This window comes from Lepidochelys kempii, chromosome 22, assembly GCF_965140265.1.
Source record: "Lepidochelys kempii isolate rLepKem1 chromosome 22, rLepKem1.hap2, whole genome shotgun sequence".
In the NCBI taxonomy this organism is placed as follows: Eukaryota; Metazoa; Chordata; order Testudines; family Cheloniidae; genus Lepidochelys; species Lepidochelys kempii.
In genome coordinates, this window is record NC_133277.1 from 439,343 (window position 1) to 466,572 (window position 27,230).

At 48.1% G+C, this 27,230-nt stretch overlaps 2 non-coding genes across 2 annotated transcripts; both read right to left on the bottom strand.

The window, feature by feature from the left end:
• Nucleotides 1-19,885: 19,885 nt before the first annotated feature.
• Nucleotides 19,886-19,957, bottom strand: TRNAQ-UUG (transfer RNA glutamine (anticodon UUG)). Its single transcript has one exon. It is a non-coding gene; the product is annotated as a tRNA-Gln (tRNA).
• Nucleotides 19,958-22,680: 2,723 nt separating this feature from the next.
• TRNAF-GAA (transfer RNA phenylalanine (anticodon GAA)) lies at nt 22,681-22,753 on the bottom strand. The gene has a single exon. It is a non-coding gene; the product is annotated as a tRNA-Phe (tRNA).
• Between the last annotated feature and the right edge of the window lie 4,477 nt (nt 22,754-27,230).

Consider the following 27,230-nt stretch of genomic DNA (forward strand, 5'->3'; position numbering starts at 1 on the left):
GTCCTAATCCCGCTAGGAGACCATCTACAAGTCTTTGGAAGGTGGTGAGTGCCTTCCGCAGCTCGAAAGGGAGTACATTAAATTCATACAGCCCGAGATGTGTTGTGAAGGCTGAACTTTCCTTGGCGGATTCCTCTAGCGGTATTTGCCAGTACCCCTTGGTTAAGTCCAAAGTAGAGATGAGCTAGGGCCGTCTGAGTTTCTCTAATAGTTCATCTGTGTGTGGCATTGGATAGTTGTCTGGGCGAGTTACAGCATTTAGCTTATGGTAGTCCACGCAAAAACGTATTTCCCCATCTGGTTTGGGAACTAGAACCACTGGAGATGCCCATGCACTGCCAGAGGGGTGGATTACACCCATCTCTAACATATCCTGGATCTCCCGTTCTATAGCAGTTTTAGCTTGAGGAGACACCCGGTAAGGTTGGACTTTAATTGGTTGAGCATTACCTGTGTCAATGGAATGGTATACCCATTCAGTCAGTCCTGGGGTGGCTGAGAACGTCGGCGCATAGCTAGTGCACAGCTGCTTGATCTGCTGTCGCTGCATACGCCCAAGGGTCATGGAGAGGTTTACCTGTTCCGCACCACCAGCACTTTTCCCTTCGTAGTAGACACCTTCAGGCCACTCAGCGTCATCTCCTCCCTGGGGTGTAAACTGACAAACCTTTAATTCTCTGGAATAAAAGGGCTTTAGAGAATTAATATGGTACACCTTAGGCTTTCGGTTGGAGGTGGGGAATGCTATGAGATAATTAACAGCTCCCAGCCGCTCCTGGACAGTGAAGGGCCCTTCCCACGATGCTTCCATTTTATTGTCCTGGAGCACCTTTAAGACCATGACCTGGTCTCCTACTTCGAAGGAACGCTCTCTGGCATGTTTGTCATACCAGGCTTTTTGCTCTTTTTGAGCATCCTGTAAGTTTTCTTTAGCAAGGGCTAAAGAGGTTCGGAGGGTCTTTTGTAGGTTTGTTACAAAGTCCAGAATGTTAGTTCCTGGACAAGGTGTAAATCCCTCCCATTGCTGCTTCACCAACTGTAATGGCCCCTTAATCTCACGGCCATATACAAGTTCAAATGGGGAAAACTCTAAACTGGGGTGTGGTACAGCTCTGTAGGCAAAGAGCAACTGCTGCAACACTAGGTCCCAGTCATTGGAGTGCTCATTTACAAATTTATGTATCATGGCCCCCAAAGTTCCATTAAACTTCTCCACCATATCATTTGTTTGATGGTGGTAAGGAGTGGCAACCAAATGATTTACCCCATGAGCTTCCCAGAGGTTTTCCAAAGTTCCTGCCAGGAAATTAGTCCCCGCAATGTGAGGATGTCGAAGGGCCAACCTACCCTGCCAAAAATGTCTGCTAGTGCCTGGCATGCACTTTTAGCCCTGGTGTTGCTTTGAGCTCCTGCTTCCAGCTATCGGGTGGCAAAATCCATGAAAGTCAGTATGTCCTGCTTTCCTCTGGGTGTCTTTTTCAGAAAAGGACCCAGAATATCCACAGCTACTCACTGAAATGGAACTTCAATGATGGGGAGTGGCTGGAGAGGGGCTTTGACGTGGTCTTGGGGTTTTCCCACTCTTTGGCCTACTTCACAAGACCGGACATAGGTAGAAACATCCTTGCCCATTCCCTCCCAGTGGAATGACCCCCCCAAACGGTCTTTGGTCCTGTTCACCCCAGCATGGCCACTAGGATAATCATGCACTAAGCTCAAGAGCTTTGCCTTGTATTTAGTTGGAACTACCAACTGTCTCTGAGGATGCCAGTCTTCCTGGTGTCCACCAGAAAGAGTTTCCTTGTATAAAAGTCCTTTTTCAAATGCACAAAGCCTTGGAAACAAGCAGGGAGAACTGGAGGTCCTGGTGATGTCAAGGAATTATGACGTGATTGGATTAACAGAGACTTGGTGGGATAACTCACATGACTGGAGTACTGTCATGGATGGTTATAAACTGTTGAGGAAGGACAGGCAGGGCAGAAAAGGTGGGGGAGTAGCACTCTATGTAAGGGAGCAGTATGACTGCTCAGAGCTCCGGTACGAAACTGTAGAAAAACAGTCTCTGGATTAAGTTTAGAAGTGTGTGCAACAAGAGTGATGTAGTGGTGGGAGTCTGCTATAGACCACCGGACCAGGGGGATGAGGTGGATGAGGCTTTCTTCCGGCAGCTCACGGAAGCTACTAGATCGCATGCCCTGATTCTTATGGGTGACTTTAATTTTCCTGATATCTGCTGGGAGAGCAATACAGCGGTGCATAGACAATCCAGGAAGTTTTTGGAAAGCGGAGGGGACAATTTCCTGGCGCAAGTGCTAGAGGAGCCAACTAGGGGGGGCACTTTTCTTGACCTGCTGCTCACAAACCGGGTAGAATTAGTGGGGGAAGCAAAAGTGGATGGGAATCTGGGAGGCAGTGACCATGAGTTGGTTGAGTTCAGGATCCTGACGCAGGGAAGAAAGGTAAGCAGCAGGATACGGAACCTGGACTTCAGGAAAGCAGACTTCGACTCAGGGAACGGATGGCCAGGATCCCTTGGGGGACTAACTTGAAGGGGAAAGGAGTCCAGGAGAGCTGGCTGTATTTCAAGGAATCCCTGTTGAGGTTACAGGGACAAACCATCCCAATGAGTCGAAAGAATAGTAGAAAGAATAGTCGAAAGAATAGCTGGCAGGCGACCAGCTTGGCTTAATGGTGAAATCCTAGCAGACCTTAAACATAAAAAAGAAGCTTACAAGAAGTGGAAGTTTGGACATATGACCAGGGAAGAGTATAAAAATATTGCTCGGGCATGTAGGAATGAAATCAGGAGGGCCAAATCGCACCTGGAGCTGCAGCTAGCGAGAGATGTCAAGAGTAACAAAAAGGGTTTTTTCAGGTATGTTGGCAACAAGAAGAAAGCCAAGGAAAGTGTGGGCCCCTTACTGAATGAGGGAGGCAACCTAGTGACAGAGGATGTGGAAAAAGCTAATGTACTCAATGCTTTTTTTGCCTCTGTTTTCACTAACAACGTCAGCTCCCAGACTGCTGTGCTGGGCATCACAAAATGGGGAAGAGATGGCCAGCCCTCTGTGGAGATAGAGGGGGTTAGGGACTATTTAGAAAAGCTGGATGTGCACAAGTCCATGGGGCCGGACGAGTTGCATCCAAGAGTGCTGAAGGAATAGGCGGCTGTGATTGCAGAGCCATTGGCCATTATCTTTGAAAACTCGTGGCGAATCGGGGAAGTCCCGGATGACTGGAAAAAGGCTAATGTAGTGCCAATCTTTAAAAAAGGGAAGAAGGAGGATCCTGCGAACTACAGGCCAGTCAGCCTCACCTCAGTCCCCGGAAAAATCATGGAGCAGGTCCTCAAAGAATCAATCCTGAAGCACTTGCATGAGATCCCTCTGCATCCTGATGCACTTGCATGAGAAGAAAGTGATCAGGAACAGCCAGCATGGATTCACCAAGGGAAGGTCATGCCTGACTAATCTAATCACCTTTTATGATGAGATTACTGGTTCTGTGGATGAAGGGAAAGCAGTGGATGTATTGTTTCTTGACTTTAGCAAAGCTTTTGACACGGTCTCCCACAGTATTCTTGTCAGCAAGTTAAGGAAGTATGGGCTGGATGAATGCACTATAAGGTGGGTAGAAAGCTGGCTAGATTGTCGGGCTCAACAGGTAGTGATCAATGGCTCCATGTCTAGTTGGCAGCCGGTATCAAGTGGAGTGCTGCAAGGGTCGGTCCTGGGGCCGGTTTTGTTCAATATCTTCATAAATGATCTGGAGGATGGTGTGGATTGCACTCTCAGCAAATTTGTGGATGATACTAAACTGGGAGGAGTGGTAGATACGCTGGAGGGGAGGGATAGGATACAGAAGGACCTAGACAAATTGGAGGATTGGGCCAAAAGAAATCTGATGAGGTTCAATAAGGATAAGTGCAGGGTCCTGCACTTAGGATGGAAGAATCCAATGCACCGCTACAGACTAGGGACCGAATGGCTAGGCAGCAGTTCTGCGGAAAAGGATCTAGGGGTGACAGCGGACGAGAAGCTGGATATGAGTCAGCAGTGTGCCCTTGTTGCCAAGAAGGCCAATGGCATTTTGGGATGTATAAGTAGGGGCATAGCGAGCAGATCGAGGGACATGATCGTTCCCCTCTATTCGACATTGGTGAGGCCTCATCTGGAGTACTGTGTCCAGTTTTGGCCCCCACACTACAAGAAGGATGTGGATAAATTGGAGAGAGTCCAGCGAAGGGCAACAAAAATGATTAGGGGTCTAGAACACATGACTTATGAGGAGAGGCTGAGGGAGCTGGGATTGTTTAGCCTGCAGAAGAGAAGAATGAGGGGGGATTTGATAGCTGCTTTCAACTACCTGAAAGGGGGTTCCAAAGAGGATGGCTCTAGACTGTTCTCAATGGTAGCAGATGACAGAACGAGGAGTAATGGTCTCAAGTTGCAGTGGGGGAGGTTTAGATTGGATATTAGGAAAAACTTTTTCACTAAGAGGGTGGTGAAACACTGGAATGCGTTACCTAGGGAGGTGGTAGAATCTCCTTCCTTAGAGGTTTTTAAGATCAGGCTTGACAAAGCCCTGGCTGGGATGATTTAACTGGGAATTGGTCCTGCTTCGAGGAGGGGGTTGGACTAAATGACCTTCAGGGGTCCCTTCCAACCCTGATATTCTATGATTCTATGATTCTACAACGAACTTGGATTGATTAGAAGAGCTGAGACGTGGTGGGTTGCTCCGTACCGCCGTCCAAGCTTTCTGGATGCTTTCATCTGCTTCCTGTTCAGCCTGGAACTGTTCCCTTGATGCTGGATACATCAGTTCCTCATTGGATTGTGGATCTATGCTTGTTCCCTCTGGAAGCGATGTAGGGGATGGGACTGTTTCCATTGACGGTGAACCACTCTCCGCTGGGACACTATGTTGGGGTTCAGGCTCTGGCTGAGCCTCTTGTGTACGGTTATGGGCTGCTGCCGGTTCAGGTTCGGTGAGGCCCTCTGGTGTTGAGGTTGCAGGTACTGGATTCAGTGCTGGCAATGGGTCTGGTGCTGGTTGTTCCACTGGTTACGGTTCTGGGACTGGTTCCGTCTGGGTCTCTGGGACTGAATCCACTACTGCTGTTGCAGACATTTTCCTGGGGTCCAGGTTCATCATCTTTGACCGGGTCCTGATAGAAGTTTCCGGAACAGAGCTAGGCCTCACGGCTTGTTTAGCCTGGCTGCGGGTGACCATTCCCACCCTCTTAGCTCACTTCACATGATTGGCCAAGTCTTCCTCCAACAGCATGGGGATGGGATAATCATCATAGGCTGCAAAAGTCCACGTTCCTGACCAGCCCTGGCACTGGACAGGCAACTTGGCTGTAGGCAAATCAAAAGAGTTGGACTTGAAGGGTTGAATCGTTACTGGGATTTCTCGGTTGATTAAATTGGGGTCCACCAAGGAAGCATGGATAGCTGACACTTGTGCTCCGGTGTCCCTCCACGTGGTGACCTTCTTCCTGCCCACATTCACAATTTCCTTCTGCTCCAAAGGTATCTGGGAGGTATCTGGGCCTGCGGATCTCTGGTGTGATTCCGGTGCAATGAACTGTAATCTGTTGGGGTTCTTGGGGCAGTTGGCCTTTACATGCCCCAGCTCATTATATTTAAAACATCGTCCAGCTGATGGGTCACTGGGGCGAGGCGGGTTGCTGGAGAACGGGGTGGTGGGACAATAAGGTGTCTGGAGAGTTCTTTGGGAGGTAGGTGGGGCCTTGGGTGGCCCCCGGTAATTGGGTGTGGTCTGGGGTTGTCCCTTCTGGTCTCTGCTCCAGCTGCGACCAGTTTTCTTCTTCTATGCCACCTCTACCCATCTGGCTTCAATCTCTTCTGCCTCGATTACAGTTTTGGGCTTCCCATCTAGGATGTATCTTTCTATTTCCTCAGGAACACCCTCTAAGAATTGTTCCATTTGCATTAGGAAGGGAAAATTTACTGGAGCTTCAACACTTGCTCCTGATATCCAAGCATCCCAATGTTTCACAATGTGGTAGGCATGTCGGGTAAATGACACGTCTTGTTTCCACCTTAGGGCTCTGAACCCCCGACGAGAATGCTCGGGTGTTATCCCCATTCTGACTCTCGCCTTGGATTTAAACAGTTCATACTTGTTCATGTGTTCTTTAGGCATTTCAGCCATTACCTGAGCTAAGGTTCCACTGAGCTGCGGCCTCAGCTCTACCATGTATTGGTCAGTAGAGATGCTGTACCTAAGGCAGGCCCTTTCGAAGTTTTCTAAGAAGGCTTCAGTATAATCGCCTGCCTTGTAGGTGGGGAACTTTCTGGGATGGGAAGTGGTACTTGGAGAAGGATTGCTAGGGTTTGTTGGTATATTCTGCTGAGCCTTTACCTTCTCCATCTCCAGTTCATGCTTCCTCTCTTTTTCCTTCTCCTCCTTCACATGCTTCCTTGCCTCCATTTCCCTCCTGTGGGCAGCCTCCTGTACCTCCTTCTCCATCCGCATGAGTGCTATCTGTCTTTCATGTTCCTTTTGTTTTTCCTCAGCCTGAAATCTGGCTAATTCCAGCTTTTGTTGAGCCGTGGAGATTGCCATCCTAACTTCTCTGTTTTTAACTAAATTTACACCCGATGTTTAGAAATAAAACAAACAAAACTTGGCTTTTAAAATTTTGCTGTGCTGGAATAGGATACCTATTCTCTGATAGTGATTGTCAGCCTACAGAAAAAGACAATTCCCTTTGTCTCTGCTCTGGCCCAAATCAAAGCAAAAAAAAAAAAAAAACCCCTCCAACTATTGCCAGTTGGAGACCTGCTTTCTAGCAGCACAAAGGATTTTAAAATTCCAAATCCTAAAAAAAACCCCAAACTAACACTTTTGTCTTCAGGCAAATAGGTTGAAATCCCCTCTAGTTGCTCGTAGATCTGTGAAGACTGCTGAATTTCCCTGCAGGAGGTTAACTACTCTGCCTTTAGGAAGAGAAACTGCAGCTCTCAAAGACAATTCCCTTTTGTCTCTGCTCTGGCCCAAAAGCAAAGCAAAAAAATACTTCCAACTATTGCCAGTTGGAGACCTGCTTTCTAGAAGCACAAAGGATTTTAAAAATTTCCTTTTAAAATCTGTTTCTCTGGTTCAAAAAATCTCAGATTGATCTCAAAATGATTTCAAGTTAATCCCACCACTCTGCCACCATGTCAAGGTTCCTTCCCCACTCTGAACTCTCGGGTACAGATGTGGGGACCTGCATGAAAACCCCCTAAGCTTACTTTTACCAGCTTAGGTTAAAACTTCCCCAAGGTACAAATTAATTTTACCCTTTGCCCTTGGATTTCCACTACCACCACCAAAATTTATCAGGGTTCCTGAAAAAACGTAGTTTGGACACATCTTTCCCTCCATAATCCTCCCAACCCTTGCACCCCACTTCCTGGGGAAGGTTTGGTAAAAATCCTCACCAATTTGCATAGGTGACAACAGACCCAAACCCTTGGATCTTAGAACAATGAAAAAGCATTCAGTTTTCTTACAAGAAGACTTTTAATAGAAGTAAAAAAGGAATCACCTCTGTAAAATCAGGATGGTAGATACCTTACATGGTAATTAGATTCAAACACAGAGAATCCCTCTAGGCAAAACCTTAAGTTACAAAAAAGACACACAGACAGGAATAGTCATTCTATTCAGCACAGCTATTTTCTCAGCCATTTAAAGAAATCATAATCTAACACATACCTAGCTAGATTCTAGATTACTAAATTCTAAGACTCCATTCCTGTTCTGTCTCTGGCAAAAGCATCACACAGACAGACACTGACCCTTTGTTTTTCTCCCTCCTCCCAGCTTTAGAAAGTCTCTTGTCTCCTCATTGGTCATTTTGGTCAGGTGCCAGCGAGGTTACCTTTAGCTTCTTAACCCTTTACAGGTGAGAGGATTTTTCCTCTGGCCAGGAGGGATTTTAAATGGGTTTACTCTTCCCTTTATATTTATGACAACTCCTTAGCCTGGTTCCATGTGTCACTGGTTTCTAGCACAGGTCAGTCCCTGGTCCTGTGGTCCAGACATCCTCATTCACATCAAGCTTCAAGTTGAGAATCATTTCCCATTCCTGATCTGTGGGAGGGGAGACTTTTAAAAGCCCTCTCTGTGCGACTGCACAAGGCAAAGTAAAGAGAACAAACCCCAAATCTCCCCTGTTCTTTCGGAGCCAGGTTTGCTGTGGGAATTCTGTATTTCAGATGACGTCAAGCCTGGGCATTGCAATTATTTACCAGTTTCTGTGGCATTGAAGCATTAGTGTACTTGCAGCTGTGATGGCCAAGTGATTAAGGCATTGGAGTCGAAATCCAATAGGGGTCTCCTCTGTAGGTTTGAATCCTGCTCATAGTGAGGCCTGTGTTTTAGCCAGTCTCTAACCCAGGCAATACTCTCTACAACCCCTGAGACACTCTCAATTCTCTCCCAACCCCAAGTAAATCCTGTTCTGCTTCTTTCAAAGTGATCCCTGGGACACCACCTCACACTCTGCCCCTGATGTGTCAGGCAAACTCTCAGCACCTGAAGCCTCTGCCACTCACCTAACGCCCCCTGCCCCATAGATCAGCCATAACCCTGGTTCTGTTCCTCTCTCTAGAGCGTGAAAGGAGCTGTCAATGCAGCCAGAGGCGCCGACTCCCTGGGTGCTATGGGGCTGTAGCACCAACGGAAACAAAAAAACAGGTGCTCAGCGCCCACTGGCAGCCAACTCCCCACCCTCACACCTCCCACCTGCTAGCAGGCCTGGCCCACAAGCTCCTCCTCTTCTCCTTCAGCTCCTCCCACCTGCCAGTGATCAGGTGTGTGGGAGGAGTGGGAAGAGGAAGAAATAGGGTGGCATGGCAAGAGACTGGACAGGGGTGGGAGCAGGGGTCAAGCCACCCCCAGGAAGTTTCAAAGTCAGCACCTCTTAGTACAGAAGCCTTCCCTGAGTCTCAGCTACCAGGATCCCTGCCACAGAGCAGGGTGCACAAGTCTCAGCCTCCCTTTCCCACACATGGCTCTGGACAGCACCAGGAATGATTTGGCTCCTGGACCTCAAGAGCTGAGTGCCTGGACAGGGGCTTGAAACCTGTCCCCTCCCATTAAGAGTCTGATGCTGTATGGACTGAGCTGGCCAGGCTTGCTGAGCGCCTCTCCCCATCCTCTTTTTCTCCACGCCCACTGCCGATTCCGCCTCCTCTTCCTCCCTCCTGCACCTCAGGGCCAATAAATCTCTGCACCTAGACAGCCGGCCCACCCGCTGCACCCCAATCCCCCATGCCTAAGCCTCCCTGCCAAAGTCCTGCATCTGGCTCCATAGAATTAAGTCTCACGTCTCGCTGGGAACTCGACTTCTTGTGCCCAGAGAGCCTCTGCCCCCGTCAGTAGCTGACCCAAGAAACACAGTGTCCACCTTTTCCAAAGAAGTGTTTGGAGAGGCTTTTCTTGTGTGGTCTAATGGATAAGGCATCTGACTTCCAATCAGGCAATTGATGGCACAAGTCCCTTCGCAGATGGGCTTGTGCAGTTTTCCCTTTGTGCTGAAAGTCCTACTTTCTTCAGGACTGAAACCTCTTCTCGGCCGCTCAGGCCAATGCTCTGGCTTCAGCTAGAGCCCTGGGAAGGAATTGGGGGTTGGACATCACAAAGGCTAGGGCGTGAGCTCCAGGTGCATCCAGTCTAGCTCTCAGGGTTCCTTCCCCACTCTGAACTCTAGGGTACAGACGTGGGGACCCGCATGAAAAACTCCCTAAGCTTATTCTTACCAGCTTAGGTTAAAAACTTCCCCAAGGTACAAACTTTGTCTTGTCCTTGAACAGTATGCTGCCACCACCAAGCATCTTACATGAAGACCAGGGAAAGAGCCCACTTGGAGACGTCTTCCCCCCAAATATCCCCCCAAGTCCTACACACCCCCTTTCCTGGGGAGGCTTGAGAATAATATCCTCACCAACTGGTTACAAAATCATCAAAGACCCAAACCCCTGGATCTTGGAACAATGGAAAAGAAGGTGCTTAAAAGAAGGATTTTATTTAAAAAAAAAGAAAGGTAAAAATCATCTCTGTAAAATCAGGATGGAAAATACTTTACAAGGCATTCAGATTCAAAACACAGAGGATTCCCTCTGGGCAAAACCTTAAAGTTACAGAAAACAGGAATAAACCTCCTTCTTAACACAGGGAAAATTCACATAAAACAAAAGATAAACCAATCCGCCTTGCCTGGCTTACCTATACTGGTTGCAATATTGGAGACTCGGATTAGGATGGGTTGGAGAAGATGGATTTCTGTCTGGCCTCTGTCAGTCCCAAGAGAGAACAAACACATAAACAAAGAGCACAAAACAAAAGCCTCCCCCCCACCACCCAAGATTTGAAAGTATCTTGTCCCCTTATTGGTCCTTTGGGTCAGGAGCCAGCCACGTTAGCTGAGCTTCTTAACCCTTTACAGGTAACAGGATGTTGCCTCTGGCCAGGAGGGATTTTCTAGCACTGTATAGAAAATTTTATAGAAAATACAAAATATTGTATACAGAAAGGTGGTTACCATTCCCTTTCATGTATATTTATGACACTAGCCTTTGCCATTCCTGACTTGCCAAAGTAAATGGGCAGATGCCCGGGCTAGTGTGTAGAGCAGTTTCCCTCCTCCAAATGTGCGGTCGTCCCTGTGCTTGAGGAGGCTAAATAGCGCCTTGGGAGCTGGGTGTTTCTCTGCTTCTCGCCAGCTGGGGAAAAGCCTCTTAGGGGAAAATCTCCTGCCCCACTGCAACAGTGAGCACCTGGAATGGGAACGGTCAGAGGCCCCATCCAGGGGGTGGCCCTGCTTTCCTACCATCTATCCTTCTAATGTTGGCCACTGAGCATCAGCAGCCGCCCCGCATGCTGGTCTGCAGGTGGCCTTCAGTGGGTGTTTGGCATGGCAGGGAGCAGGCTGGCCGGGTGTCTTTATGCTCGTCTGCTGGCCACACATAGGCATGGTCCTCCCTTCATCTTGCCCTGCCCTCAGTTGCTCTGTGGCTTATAAACCTTCCCTTGGAGCTTTCAGTAACAGCCATCTTTGCTCTAGGTGCCCAGAGGAGGAGAGGTGTGCTGGGCTCCAGCCTGGGACTCTTCCTCCCTCCTGCCTGGTCCTGACTATGAAGCCTGGCCCTGGCACTCCTTCCTTTAAATGCCATGTGGGCAAGAGGAAGAGGTTGGCAACTGCAGGTACAAGGACCAAACTTGTGAACATCAGGTGAAGCAGCAAGAAACACAAGCATCAGGAATCTCTCGCTAGCGTGTTAAGTTCTAGGTCCCCAACCTATAGCGGCCAGCCCCTTTAAGCAGCTGGACCAAAGACCTATATCCAGTGTTCAGAGTAACAGCCGTGTTAGTCTGTATTCGCAAAAAGAAAAGGAGTACTTGTGGCACCTTAGAGACTAACCAATTTATTAGACCATAAGCTTTCGTGAGCTACAGCTCACTTCCTCAGATGCATATCGTGGAAACTGCAGCAGGCTTTATATATACACAGAGAATATGAAACAATACCTATTCCCACCCCACTGTCCTGCTGGTAATAGCTTATCTAAAGTGATCATCAGGTGGGCCATTTCCAGCACAAATCCAGGTTTTCTCACCCTCCACCCCCCACACAAATTCACTCTCCTGCTGGTGAATGGATGGGCTATCACCAGCAGGAGAGTGAATTTGTGTGGTGGGGTGGAGGGTGAGAAAACCTGGATTTGTGCTGGAAATGGCCCACCTGATGATCACTTTAGATAAGCTATTACCAGCAGGACAGTGGGGTGGGAATAGGTATTGTTTCATATTCTCTGTGTATATATAAAGCCTGCTGCAGTTTCCACGATATGCATCTGAGGAAGTGAGCTGTAGCTCACGAAAGCTTATGCTCTAATAAATTGGTTAGTCTCTAAGGTGCCACAAGTACTCCTTTTCTTTTTAAGGGGAAATAGGTTACCTTGCATAATGACTTAGCCACTCCCAGTCTCTATTCAAGCCTAAGTTAATTGTATCCAATTTGCAAATGAATTCCAATTCAACAGTCTCTCGATGGAGTCTGGTTTTGAAGCTTTTCTGTTGTAATATTGCAACTTTCATGTCTGTAATCGTGTGACCAGAGAGATTGAAGTGTTCTCCGACTGGTTTATGAATGTTATAATTCTTGACATCTGATTTGTGTCCATTTATTCTTTTATGTAGAGACTGTCCTGTTTGACCAATGTAAATGGCAGAGGGGCATTGCTGGCACATGATGGCATATATCACATTGGTGGATGTGCAGGTGAACGAGCCTCTGATAGTGTGGCTGATGTTATTAGGCCCTGATGGTGTCCCCTGAATAGATATGTGGGCACAGCTGGCAACGGGCTTTGTTGCAAGGATAGGTTCCTGGGTTAGTGGTTCTGTTGTGTGGTTTGTGGTTGCTGGTGAGTATTTGCTTCAGGTTGGGGGGCTGTCTGTAGGCAAGGACTGGCCTGTCTCCCAAGATTTGTGAGTGTTGGGTCATCCTTCAGGATAGGTTGTAGATCCTTAATAATGCGTTGGAGGGGTTTTAGTTGGGGGTTGAAGGTGACAGCTAGTGGCGTTCTGTTATTTTCTTTGTTAGGTCTGTCCTCTAGTAGGTGACTTCTGGGAACTCTTCTGGCTCTATCAATCTGTTTCTTCACTTCCGCAGGTGGGTACTGTAGTTGTAAGAATGCTTGACAGAGATCTTGTAGGTGTTTGTCTCTGTCTGAGGGGTTGGAGCAAATGTGGTTGTATCGCAGAGCTTGGCTGTAGACAATGGATAGTGTGGTGTGGTCAGGGTGAGAGCTGGAGGCATGTAGGCAGGAATAGAGGTCAGCAGGTTTCCGGTATAGGGTGGTGTTTATGTGACTATCGTTTATTAGCACTGTAGTGTCCAGGAAGTGGATCTCTTGTGTGGACTGGACCAGGCTGAGGTTGATGGTGGGATGAAAATTGTTGAAATCATGGTGGAATTCCTCAAGGGCTTCTTTTCCATGGGTCCAGATGATGAAGATGTCATCAACATCGCGCAAGTAGAGTAGGGGCATTAGGGAACGAGAGCTGAGGAAGCGTTGTTCTAAGTCAGCCATAAAAATGTTGGCATACTGTGGGGCCGTGCGTGTACCCATAGCAGTGCCACTGATTTGAAGGTATACATTGTCCCCAAATGTAAAATAGTTATGGGTAAGGACAAAGTCACAAAGTTCAGCGACCAGGTTAGCCGTGACATTATCGGGGATAGTGTTCTTGACGGCTTGTAGTCCATCTTTGTGTGGAATGTTGGTGTAGAGGGCTTCTACATCCACAGTGACCAGGATGGTGTTATCAGGAAGATCAGTGATGGATTGTAGTTTCCTCAGGAAGTCAGTGGTGTCTTGAAGGTAGCTGGGAGTGCTGGTAGCGTAGGGCCTTAGGAGGGAGTCTACATAGCCAGACAATCCTGCTGTCAGGGTGCCAATGCCTGAGATGATGGGGCGCCCAGGATTTCCAGGTTTATGGATCTTGGGTAGTAGATAGAATATCCCAGGTCGGGGTTCCAGGGGTGTGTCTGTGCGGATTTGATCTTGTGCTTTTTCAGGGAGTTTCTTGAGCAAATGCTGTAGTTTCTTTTGGTAACTCTCAGTGGGATCAGAGGGTAATGGCTTGTAGAAAGTGGTGTTGGAGAGCTGCTGAGCAGCCTCTTGTTCATATTCCCACTTATTCATGATGACGACAGCACCTCCTTTGTCAACCTTTTTGATTATGATGTCAGAGTTGTTTCTGAGGCTGTGGATGGCATTGTGTTCTGCACGGCTGAGGTCGTGGGGCAAGTGATGCTGCTCTTCCACAATTTCAGCCCGTGCAGGTCGGCGGAAGCACTCTATGTAGAAGTCCATTCTGCTGTGTCGACCTTCAGCAGGAGTCCAGCTAGAATCCTTCTTTTTGTAGTGTTGGTAGGGAGGTCTCTGTGGATTAGTATGTTGTTCAGAGGTGTGCTGGAAATATTCCTTGAGTCGGAGACGTCAAAATAGGATTCTAGGTCACCACAGAACTGTATCATGTTCGTGGGGGTGGAGGGGCAGAAGGAGAGGCCCCGAGATAGGACAGATTCTTCTGCTGGATTAAGAGTATAGTTGGATAGATTAACAATATTGCTGGGTGGGTTAAGGGAACCATTGTTAGGGGGCTTATTCCTTCACCCACTTACTTCCCTGGTCCTTCTCGCATGAACAGAGAGCAACAATACCCGAAGTCCAAAGGTGCAAACAATTCGATGTTTATTGGGGTGAACTTCCAGCAAGCATGATTCCAGTTTCCTTCCTTAGTATCCTCCTTCCCAGCTCTGACACCACAAAGCCTTACACCTGTGTCCCTGTTCCCATTCCTGCCCTTAGCCAAACATGATTCCAACTTCCTTACTCCCATTCCCTGTTCCCATTTCCCCCTTTAGCAAAACATGATTCCAATTTTCTTACCCCCATTCCCTGTTCCCATCTCCCCCTTTCACAAAACATGATTCCAATTTTCTTACCCCCATTCCCTGTTCCCATCTCACACACCCCACCCACACCCACACCCCCATTCCCGTCACTTCCTCATTGACTACAGATTATATAGTAAAACTTGAGTTCTGCTTAGCTATACCTTAACCAATCATTTTCCTGAAATTTAACTAACCAATCCTAACATATTGTAACATGATTATGTAACCAATTATATCCCACCACCTCAATTAGTTTACACTCAGCAAAATTAATTATACAGCAGACAGGAACAATCACAGAACCAGACAGAGATTATACAGACAAACAACAGCAAAGTGGGAACTATAATGACAAAACAATGCAGAAGTGAGGATTTCACATCCCAGCTATTGATAAGTGAGTTCTTGCCAGACAGGATGCTATCAAACTAAGTTTCCTTTTACATTTTCTAGGCACTTCCCTTTCTCTGGAGGTGATAGGAATACAATCCTGTCCTGATAGTGCCTAACAGCCCAATAGCACCTTATTTCAATGTGACTAGTTTGGAATGTGAGGATGTGACTGTTCGCTTCCCAGCTTATGGCTGCCTCTGCTGCTTAGCCAAAGGCCTGAGCCTAAGAACAGGGCCTCAGACTGTCACAGTAAGAGAAGGCCCTTACATTGGCAGACAGTGATTTTGATTCTTTCTTTTATACCTCTATCACTAGCCAAGTGATAAGAATACACCTAAATTCTTAGAGTCTAGGCCTTTACAGACAGGCCTGAATATCTATATCCTAACAACCATTGCTGTGGTCTCTTGTGGCATGTAGTAGTTTAGATAGTTTAGTGTCCTTTTTCTTTTGTAGAGAAGCAAAGTGTGTGTTGTAAATGGCTTGTCTAGTTTTAGTAAAGTCCAGCCACAAGGAAGTTTGTGTGGAAGGTTGTTTTTTTATGAGAGTATCCATTTTTGAGAGCTCATTCTTTATCTTTCCCTGTTTGCTGTAGAGGATGTTGATCAGGTGATTCCGCAGTTTCTTTGAGAGCGTGTGGCACAAGCTATCAGCGTAGTCTGTGTGGTATGTAGATTGTAATGGATTTTTTACCTTTAGTCCTTTTGGTACGATGTCCATCTGTTTGCATTTGGAAAGGAAGATGATGTCTGTCTGTATCTGTACAAGTTTTTTCATGCAGTTGATAGATTTCCACTCCATACGGCTAAATGGCTAAATAGCAGGCTGGCTAACCTAGTGAGGAGGGCTTTAAACTAGGTTCACCGGGGGAAGGAGACCAAAGCCCTGAGGTAAGTGGGAAAGCGGGATACAGGCAGGAATGTCTGTGAGGGGAGGGCTCCTGCCTCATAGTGAGAATGAGGGGCGATCAGCAGGTTATCTCAAGTGCTTATATACAAATGCACAAAGCCTTTGAAACAAGCAGGGAGAACTGGAGGTCCTGGTGATGTCAAGGAATTATGACGTGATCGGAATAACAGAGACTTGGTGGGATAACTCACATGACTGGAGTACTGTCATGGATGGTTATAAACTGTTGAGGAAGGACAGGCAGGGCAGAAATGGTGGGGGAGTAGCACTGTATGTAAGGGAGCAGTATGACTGCTCAGAGCTCCGGTACGAAACTGCAGAAAAACCTGAGTGTCTCTGGATTAAGTTTAGAAGTGTGAGCAACAGGAGTGTTGTGGTGGCGGGAGTCTGCTATAGACCACCGGACCAGGGGGATGAGGTGGATGAGGCTTTCTTCCGGCAGCTCACGGAAGCTACTAGATCGCACGCCCTGCTTCTCATTGGTGACTTCAATTTTCCTGATATCTGCTGGGAGAGCAATACAGCGGTGCATAGGCAATCCAGGAAGATTTTGGAAAGCGTAGGGGACAATTTCCTGGTGCAAGTGCTAGAGGATCCAACTAGGGGGGGCGCTTTTCTTGACCTGCTGCTCACAAACCGGGAAGAATTAGTAGGGGAAGCAAAAGTGGATGGGAATCTGGGAGGCAGTGACCATGAGTTGGTTGAGTTCAGGATCCTGACGCAGGGAAGAAAGGTAAGCAGCAGGTACGGACCCTGGACTTCAGGAAAGCAGACTTCGACTCCCTCAGGGAATGGATGGGTAGGATCCCCTGGGGGACTAACATGAAGGGGAAAGGAGTCCAGGAGAGCTGGCTGTACTTCAAGGAATCCGTGTTGAGGTTACAGGGACAAACCATCCCAATGTGTCAAAAGAATAGTAAATATGGCAGGCGACCAGCTTGGCTTAACGGTGAAATCCTAGCGGAGCTTAAACATAAAAAAGAAGCTTACAAGAAGTGGAAGGTTGGACATATGACCAGGGAAGAGTATAAAAATATTGCTCGGGCATGTAGGAATGAAATCAGGAGGGCCAAATCGCACCTGGAGCTGCAGCTAGCGAGAGATGTTAAGAGTAACAAGAAGGGTTTCTTCAGGTATGTTGGCAACAAGAAGAAAGCCAAGGAAAGTGTGGGCCCTTTAATGAATGAGGGAGGCAACCTAGTGACAGAGGATGTGGAAAAAGCTAATGTACTCAATGCTTTTTTTGCCTCTGTCTTCACTAACAAGGTCAGCTCCCAGACTGCTGCGCTGGGCATCACAACATGGGGAATAGATGGCCAGCCCTCTGTGGAGAAAGAGGCGGTTAGGGACTATTTAGAAAAGCTGAACGTGCACAAGTCCATGGGGCCGGACGAGTTGCATCCGAGAGTGCTAAAGGAACTGGCGGCTGTGATTGCAGAGCCATTGGCCATTATCTTTGAAAACTCATGGCGAACGGGGGAAGTCCCAGATGACTGGAAAAAGGCTAATGTAGTGCCAATCTTTAAAAAAGGGAAGAAGGAGGATCCTGGGAACTACAGGCCAGTCAGCCTCACCTCAGTCCCCGGAAAAATCATGGAGCAGGTCCTCAAAGAATCAATCCTGAAGCACTTACATGAGAGGAAAGTGATCAGGAACAGTCAGCATGGATTCACCAAGGGAAGGTCATGCCTGACTAATCTAATCGCCTTCTATGATGAGATTACTGGTTCTGTGGATGAAGGGAAAGCAGTGGATGTAGTGTTTCTTGACTTTAGCAAAGCTTTTGACATGGTCTCCCACAGTATTCTTGTCAGCAAGTTAAGGAAGTATGGGCTGGATGAATGAACTATAAGGTGGGTAGAAAGTTGGCTAGATTGTCAGGCTCAACGGGTAGTGATCAATGGCTCCATGTCTAGTTGGCAGCTGGTGTCAAGTGGAGTGCCCCAGGGGTCGGTCCTGGGGCCGGTTTTGTTCAATATCTTCATAAATGATCTGGAGGATGGTGTGGATTGCACTCTCAGCAAATTTGTGGATGATACTAAACTGGGAGGAGTGGTAGATACGATGGAGGGCAGGGATAGGATACAGAGGGACCTAGACAAATTGGAGGATTGGGCCAAAAGAAATCTGATGAGGTTCAATAAGGATAAGTGCAGGGTCCTGCACTTAGGATGGAAGAACCCAATGCACTGCTACAGACTAGGGACCGAATGGCTAGGCAGCAGTTCTGCGGAAAAGGACCTAGGGGTGACAGTGGACGAGAAGCTGGATATGAGTCAGCAGTGTCCCCTTGTTGCCAAGAAGGCCAATGGCATTTTGGGATGTATAAGTAGGGGCATAGCGAGCAGATCGAGGGACGTGATCGTTCCCCTCTATTCGACATTGGTGAGGCCTCATCTGGAGTACTGTGTCCAGTTTTGGGCCCCACACTACAAGAAGGATGTCAAGGTTCCTCCCCCACTCTGAACTCTAGGGTACAGATGTGGGGACCTGCATGAAAAACCTCCTAAGCTTATCTTTACCAGCTTAGGTCAAAACTTCCCCAAGGTACAAAATATTACACCCGTTATCCTTGGACTGGCCGCTACCACCACCAAACTAATACTGGTTACTGGGGAAGAGCTGTTTGGATGCGTCCTTCCCCCCAAAATACTTCCCAAAACCTTGCACCCCACTTCCTGGACAAGGTTTGGTAAAAAGCCTCACCAATTTGCCTAGGTGACTACAGACCCAGACCCTTAGATCTTAAGAACAATGAACAATCCTCCCAGCACTTGCACCCCCCCTTTCCTGGGAAATGTTGGATAAAAAGCCTCACCAATTTGCCTAGGTGACTACAGACCCAGACCCTTGGATCTGAGAACAATGAAAAAGCATTCAGTTTTTTACAAGAAGACTTTTAATAAAAAATAGAAGTAAATAGAAATAAAGAAATCCCCCCTGTAAAATCAGGATGGTAGATATCTTACAGGGTAATTAGATTCAAAAACATAGAGAACCCCTCTAGACAAAACCTTAAGTTACAAAAAAGATACACAGACAGAAATAGTTATTCTATTCAGCACAATTCTTTTCTCAGCCATTTAAAGAAATCATAATCTAACACATACCTAGCTAGATTACTCACTAAAAGTTCTAAGGCTCCATTCCTGGTCTATCCCTGGCAGAAACCAGCATACAGACAGACACAGACCCTTTGTTTCTCTCCCTCCTCCCAGCTTTTGAAAGTATCTTGTCTCCTTATTGGTCATTTTGGTCAGGTGCCAGCAAGGTTACCTTTAGCTTCTTAACCCTTTACAGGTGAGAGAAGCTTTCCCCTGGCCAGGAGGGATTTCAAAGGGGTTTACCCTTCCCTTTATATTTATGACAAAGGATGTGGATAAATTGGAGATAGTCCAGCAAAGGGCAACAAAAATGATTAGGGGTCTGGAACACATGACTTCTGAGGAGAGGCTGAGGGAACTGGGATTGTTTAGCCTGCAGAAGAGAAGAATAAGGGGGGATTTGATAGCTGCTTTCAATGACCTGAGAGGTGGTTCCAGAGAGGATGGTTCTAGACTATTCTCAGTGGTAGAAGAGGACAGGACAAGGAGTAACGGTCTCAAGTTGCAGTGGGGGAGGTTTAGGTTGGATATTAGGAAAAACTTTTTCACTAGGAGGGTGGTGAAACACTGGAATGCGTTACCTAGGGAGGTGGTAGAATCTCCTTACTTAGAAGTTTTTAAGGTCAGGCTTGACAAAGCCCTGGCTGGGATGATTTAATTGGGGATTGGTCCTGCTTTTGAGCAGGGGGTTGGACTAGATGACCTCCTGACGTCCCTTCCAACCCTGATATTCTATGATTCTATGATTCTATGAAATGCAGTGCCTTGCATAATGACAGGTTTCAGAGTAACAGCCGTGTTAGTCTGTATTCGCAAAAAGAAAAGGATTACTTAAGGCATCTTAGAGACTAACCAATTTATTTGAGGATAAGCTATCCAGTGGGCATCTGTCATGGAAAAGAACACTCACTCTCATGCATCCAGAGACAGGAAAACCAAGCACATTTTGATCCATGGATTTGCATCAAACCAACATAGCTCCAGGAGGTCCCACTGAGATTTGAACTCAGATTCCAGGATTCAAAGTCCTGAGTGCTGACCATTACACCATGGGACCTGCTGCTGTTTCTTTTTCTGGACCCTTGTGACTTTCAGCTGGCTGGCGTGCACTCTGCACTTATTGCTTCCCTCCAGCTGCTTCCTCTCACAGGATTCTCTCTCCTCCTCCATCGAATGTGGTCCTGCATTTCCGGATCCACGGATCCTGCCCTGAGTCCCCACATCCCCCTGCTTTGCCTCTGGTCTCTGCAGGCTGCAAAAATGCCAGGGGAGGCCTCCCCTCCCTTCCCTCAGTGGTCCCGCTCATATTGGCCAGCTGCAGCCTCATGTCCTGGAACTCGGCCAGCTGTCGCTTGATCCGGTCTCACAGTCACATGCTGACTGGCTCCCCTGCCTGGATGCTCTTGTGGAAATCCCACAGACGATGCTGCAGGACTTGGCACTGTTCGTTTCTTTAACTTGTGGTGTTTGCCTGGCCCCCGAAACAAAGCCGCCAGCTCCTCCCTCACCAGCTCCCACCAATCCCACTGGTTGCCGTGGAACCCTCTGATGCTTTCCTGTTCTGCCAGCACCACCAGTCCTAGCCGCCCCTCCCCTTTATCTTGCCAGCTCTGGAAGTTCAGCTTCCAATATCCTCTGCGATGGGTCAGGGAATTGCCCACATTGAGGTACATGGTGAGAGCTGCGTGATCCAAACAATCCATTAGCACTACCCTGCACTGGGCTGTCGACATGCTCTCTTTCATGTAAATCCAGTCAATGCGACTCCTGGCCTGCCCCCACAGAAAGGTGTACCCCCTCTGTGGCTGGTGTGAGCTTGGATGAGAGGAATAGGAGGCTACCACCTCACTGGCTCCACTATCGAGAAACAAGTCCTCTAAGACAACCTTGCTACAGACCTGTGCCAGGTAGTGCTTATTGTAAAAATGTGCCCTCTGATGGTCTGGAAAATGGGACCCGTGGTCCTCAGGCCGTCGGACACAATTAAAATCCCCCCCAACAGCAAACACTGTGCGGTCCAGAGGAAGGGAGCCAGTTCCTTCCATTGATCTTTCCTTTCACACTTTAACTGGGGACCATACACACTAAGATAGCAGTAACCAGTGCCATGGAGCACAAAGTCACCAGTAATGCCCTCCTTGGGCATAGCTTCACCACGTTCTGTACTCGCACCGCGAATGTGAAGAACAAGACTCCAGCCCATCATTCTTCCCTGGCCCAGAGGACCAGAAAGATGGGCCCTTCCTCCAATCACCCTCTGCCCATCGATCTGCCCTAAACTCGTTAATGTGCATTTCCTGAATGCCCACCATGTCCGAGTCCAGCTACTCCAAGGCACTGAACAACAAGCGCTTCCTCCTGGGCCCCTCTCCACGCGGACACTTTCACAGATGCCCTTTCCCCAGTACTGCCCTCGCTCAGCTGTGCAGAGGATCTTTCGTCCCCAGTCCCTGCCCGTCACTGCCCAGCACCCTTTCTGGCACCATCTCCGATGGCCATGCCTCACTCTCTTCCCACCATATTGGGTTGACCAATAAGTGTGTTGGAAAGACGGCTCCTGTCTCTCATTGTTAAAGGTCAGGTGGGCCAACTAGGGACAGAAGCCCACGCTCTGTTGTCATAGAATCATAGAATCATAGAATATCAGGGTTGGAAGGGACCCCAGAAGGTCATCTAGTCCAACCCCCTGCTCAAAGCAGGACCAATTCCCAGTTAAATCATCCCAGCCAGGGCTTTGTCAAGCCTGACCTTAAAAACCTCTAAGGAAGGAGATTCTACCACCTCCCTAGGTAACGCATTCCAGTGTTTCACCACCCTCTTAGTGAAAAAGTTTTTCCTAATATCCAATCTAAACCTCCCCCACTGCAACTTGAGACCATTACTCCTCGTTCTGTCATCTGCTACCATTGAGAACAGTCTAGAGCCATCCTCTTTGGAACCCCCTTTCAGGTAGTTGAAAGCAGCTATCAAATCCCCCCTCATTCTTCTCTTCTGCAGGCTAAACAATCCCAGCTCCCTCAGCCTCTCCTCATAAGTCGTGTGTTCCAGACCCCTAATCATTTTTGTTGCCCTTCGCTGGACTCTCTCCAATTTATCCACATCCTTCTTGAAGTGTGGGGCCCAAAACTGGACACAGTACTCCAGATGAGGCCTCACCAATGTCGAATAGAGGGGAACGATCACGTCCCTCGATCTGCTCGCTATGCCCCTACTTATACATCCCAAAATGCCATTGGCCTTCTTGGCAACAAGGGGACACTGCTGACTCATATCCAGCTTCTCGTCCGCTGTCACCCCTAGGTCCTTTTCCGCAGAACTGCTGCCTAGCCATTCGGTCCCTAGTCTGTAGCTGTGCATTGGGTTCTTCCGTCCTAAGTGCAGGACCCTGCACTTATCCTTATTGAACCTCATCAGATTTCTTTTGGCCCAATCCTCCAATTTGTCTAGGTCCTTCTGTATCCTATCCCTCCCCTCCAGCGTATCTACCACTCCTCCCAGTTTAGTATCATCTGCAAATTTGCTGAGAGTGCAATCCACACCATTCTCCAGATCATTTATGAAGATATTGAACAAAACCGGCCCCAGGACCGACCCTTGGGGTACTCCACTTGATACCAGCTGCCAACTAGACATGGAGCCATTGATCACTACCCGTTGAGCCCGACCATCTAGCCAGCTTGTCCTGCTTGGGAGCTCAAAGTCAGGGACTCACCTCAGGTAAAGGTGCCACTGTGCTCCTAGAGGACAAGCCACCCCTGCACAAAGGAGGAGGAAAGGGCCTGCTAAAGCCTGGGATCAAACCAGAGACCTTTAGATCTTCAGTCTAACACTCTCCCAACTGAGCTACTTTGGCAACTATATGGCTGTCTTTTGCCCTTCTGCTTCTCTGTCCAGGATGTTTTGTCAGCCATGGCACACAAAAAGGACATCATTGTGAGTGGCCCACGAAGGCAAGACTCTCTTTTGCCTGCCTTGCTCAGCTTGACTTGCTGCCTCACCCCGTTCCTGCCTGAGTTCCAGGGTTGACCTGGTGGTGGAAGGAGACTGGGGGCCAGTGGTGTAGGGAGGAAGTTGAGCTGGACCCTGAGCTAGACTAGACCCTGGTGGCAAGAGTCTGGCCACCACTTTCCACCCCACCCTGTTGTCCTGGCTTTCCCACTGGACGTCATTCTGGGAGGGAAGTGGGGCTTCTGCTTCCCCTCCCCAGTTTTCACATCACAGAGGAGTGTGAACAGGAAAATGAATGGCTTCTCCACATTCCCACCAGAGGAACCCGAAGCCCTTAGCAGTGGCTGAGTAACAAGTGTCTGTTGGGTGACAGGCCTTTCTCTGAGGAGTGGGAACAGCAGCTGCCGCCTCCCTCTCAGCTCCAGGTTCATTGTGGGAAATGCTCGTTGCCTGGCTGCATGGGGGGAAGCTGCTCCATACTCTGGAGCGCATCTGTATTGGTCTGTCAACACCCCGTCTTCACTGAGCCAGTCTGATCGAGTCCCAAGTGTCCCCTCCTGCTTGGCAGCTCAGAGTCTATGCACACATCAACCCCCCCTGACAGCCCCCTTAGCCAGCAGCAGCGCTAGCCACCTCAGCACCGCAGGGGAACTCAATGCACTTCTTGGGGGGAAATAGCTCCTTGGCATCCAGCTGCTAGAATGAGAGCCAGGAGAGAGCAGTGTCTGGCTCACCCTGGGGGAGAGAAGAGACCTGATGAGTGTGGATCTCTTTCAGTCTCCCCCACAATGCTGGTCAGTTTTATTGTCACTGTAATAGTCAGAACTTCCCTTCAGGGGCATCCCTAGGGGGGTGTGGGGCCTGGGACTAATCCCTCCACTTCTGCCCTGGACCCCGCCCCCACTCTCCCCTTCCCCCAAACCCCCACCCCAACTCTTCCAGCCCCTGCTCCGCCTCATTCCACCTTCTGCTCCCTCTGCCGGGAGATGCTGGGAGCTGGGGTCGCTGATACCATTTCTCACCGGTGACTGTGGGTCTGACTCCCGCTGCCAATGTCAGCCCCCCGCTAGGCCCCTTGGGCCAGCCTGACCCCCCCCCCGCACCCTAGCCCCACCCCTCCCCGGGCTGGCCTAGCACCCCCCTTCCCCCGCATGACACGCACACACAGCTGTCCCTAGGGTACAGTGATTGGGACAGCTGCCACGGGGCCCCCCAAAGGTAGCAGATTTAAAACAAATGAACAAAAGGAAGTACTAATTCACACATGGCACAGTCTCCCCTGTGGAACTGGTTGCCCTGGGATGTTGTGAAGGCCAAAAGTATAAGAGGGCTAAAAAAGAACTAGATCAGTTCATGGAGGATAAGTCCATCCATGGCTATTAGGCAGGATGGATAGGGCTGCAACCCAATGCTGTGAGTGTTCCTAGCCATTGTTTGCCAGGAGCTGGGACTGGATGACCGGGGATGGGTCACTCCATGGCTGCCTGTTCTGGTCATTCTCTCTGAAGCACCTGGCATTGGCTATTGTCAGAAGACAGGACACTGGGCTAGACAGACCACTGGTCTGACCCAGTCTGGCCATTCTCATGTTCAGATGAGACCTCAAGTCTTGGGATTAGGAATATCTTTCTGTATTATCACCTGATTATTCTAAATTTACACAAACTTAAAATATGGCTTTAATTGGTGTTTGTGTATATTTTTCTCTTTCTCTAGACATGAATTAGGTACAGTGCTCCTGTCAGAGAACTTTCAAGTTATCTGCAAAGAGCCTACAGCAGTGATCTCCAACCTTTTTATGCCCAAGATCACTTTTTGAATCTAAGGATAATTCAAGATCTACGCCGCCCCTTCCCCGAGACCCTGCCCCTTCTGCAAAGTCCTGCCCCACTCATTCCATCCCCCCCCCGTTGCTCACTTTCCCCCACCCTCACTCACTTTCACTGGGCTGGGGCAAGGCGTTGGGGTTTGGGATGGGGGGCTTGCTCTGGGCTAGGGCTGAGGGGTTCACAGTGTGAGAGGGAGCTCTGGGCTGGGGCAGAGAGTTGGGGTGCAGGAGGGGGTACAGGGTGCTAGCTCTGGGAGAGGGGTCAGGGCTGGTGCTTGGGGTGCAGGAGGGGGTTTGGGGTATAGAAGGGGTTATGGGGTGTTGGCTCTGGTAGGCAGCTCAGGGCTGGGGTTTGGAGTGCAGGAGGGGGTAGGGGGTGCTTGCTTTGGGAGGGGGCTCAGGCATGGGGATTGGGGTGCGGCCTCCCACTGGGCACCACTGAAATCATAGACTATTGCTTGTGTACAAGGTGGACTGCACAACAATGGGTATGTCCTACCTTACCAAAATTAGAAGAGCCCTGCTCCTTAAAACATAAAAGTCTGGCAACCTGTTACTGGGATGAACTAGATAACAGTACCCCAAAAGTGTCTTTTGATGTCTGTGCCATTGGATTAGAGGAGCTTGTGTGGCAAGATAAATACATCTCAGAACCGCCAGTAGAACAGTGTATGTGTAATATAACTATGTTAAAAACGCCCAACTTAACGCTTTACTTCCCAACTCATGAGGATAAAAGAACTAACACACTGGATACCAGTAATATTCAAGACTTTAATTTCTCTTTGGGGGTCAATTGGACAAGCTTGTATGAACTAATGAAGAGAAATGAACAAATTAGCCAACTGACTGAAACCACACGGACCCAGGTTCAGACACGCAGTTTGGCTATTTTACTTCAGGGATTTGAAATATTAAGAGTGTCCGCACAAGCAGAACAAATCATGATGCACCATTGGTGTGATATTTTTAAAGGATAGGACCCCTCTTAGTCTTCAACTTTAAAAATTATGTTATACCCAATTGTTTTCTTTATCCTGAGAAGCTCCCTGTTTGGCGGGAGGGATAGCTCAGTGGTTTGAGCATTGGCCTGTAAACCCAGGGTTGTGAGTTCAATCTTTGAGGGGGCCATTTAGGGATCTAGGGCAAAAATTGGAGATTGGTCCTGCTTTGAGCAGGGGGTTGGACTAGATGACCTCCTGAGGTCCCTTCCAACCCTGAGATTCTATGTTAATTGTAATGTGTGACATATGCTGCTGGATGAAAAGACTGTATTTTAAGCTGAAACCACAGGCTCACATTGCTTCACAATATATAGCCTTGAAACAATTACATAAAGTGTGACCCATTCAATACCCCTGGATTGAAGGGTCAAAGGGGGACAATGTAGACCTGATAAATGAAATTGTTTGTAATTGTTCAATTTATTCCTATAACTTCATAAGCAGAGTTTTATTAATGAAACTTCATTCATTCATAAAACTGGGTACCCCAATAACTGACTGACAATTAAGCTGCTTGTTAAGAGCCACAGCTGTTCAGGCCACTGCCCTTGTAAATTTCACTTTCAATTCAATTGCTGCTTAAATCCCTGAAATTTACACTGTTTCAACATTGTAACTTCTGCTCACTGTTTGTCATTCATTATACTTGTCAATAATGTAACGTTTGTTCACTGTTTGCCATTCCTTACACTTGTCCATATTGTAACTCAAACTCCATTTTAACTTGTCCCAAACTCCATTTTAAAATGTTCACTCCATTTTGAAAAAGCTTGCTGTGACCTTCATTTTTGCAAAACCGTGCTGCAATCTTATTAGTGTAGTTTAGATGTGTGAATGAGGTATGGATGGATGATGGAATCAACCTCCAGCCCCAGCCTGTCCTGATGAAATAAAGTTCAAATACCAACTGCTGAAGATGCAGGGAACAGCCCTAACAAAGTAAAAAGAGCCCACCCTACAAAGAAAAGAACAAAGGTACAATAGAAGGAAGATCAAAGCCAGGTCCTAGGCTGAAAGTCACATCTGCAATTGACAGGTGATCAATCACACCGAACCCAGAGGCAGTGTGATAAAGCAAGACCTATAGATTCTGGATTCAAACTAAAAAATGATTAAAAGGATGGGTGAGATGGAAGACTTTGGGTAACGTTCTGCTGCCAACATTGAGGGGCATCGGTGCGTGCCCGACAGAGACCCAGCCTTTCCTCGTGCCCGGCTTTCCTGGCCAGTTAGCCACCACGAGCTACGATCCCAAGCTGTGAAATCAAGCCACGAGCTCAAGCTATGTTCAGGACTGGTAACTATCTACCAGCTGCAGAACATTTGATGTGTGTGTGTGTGTGTGTGTATACATAGGTATTAGATATTAGTTATTGGTCATAAATCAAATTGTGTTATAATAAACGTGACAACTTGTCTTGTTCCCTGAAATGATCCTGTGTAGTTTTGTCTGTATAACATCAGCACAGGCTAATGTTCTACTGTTCTACTGCCCTTTACTCGTACAGTAATAACAACAACATTTCATTACCCCCTGCTCCCCTGCATTC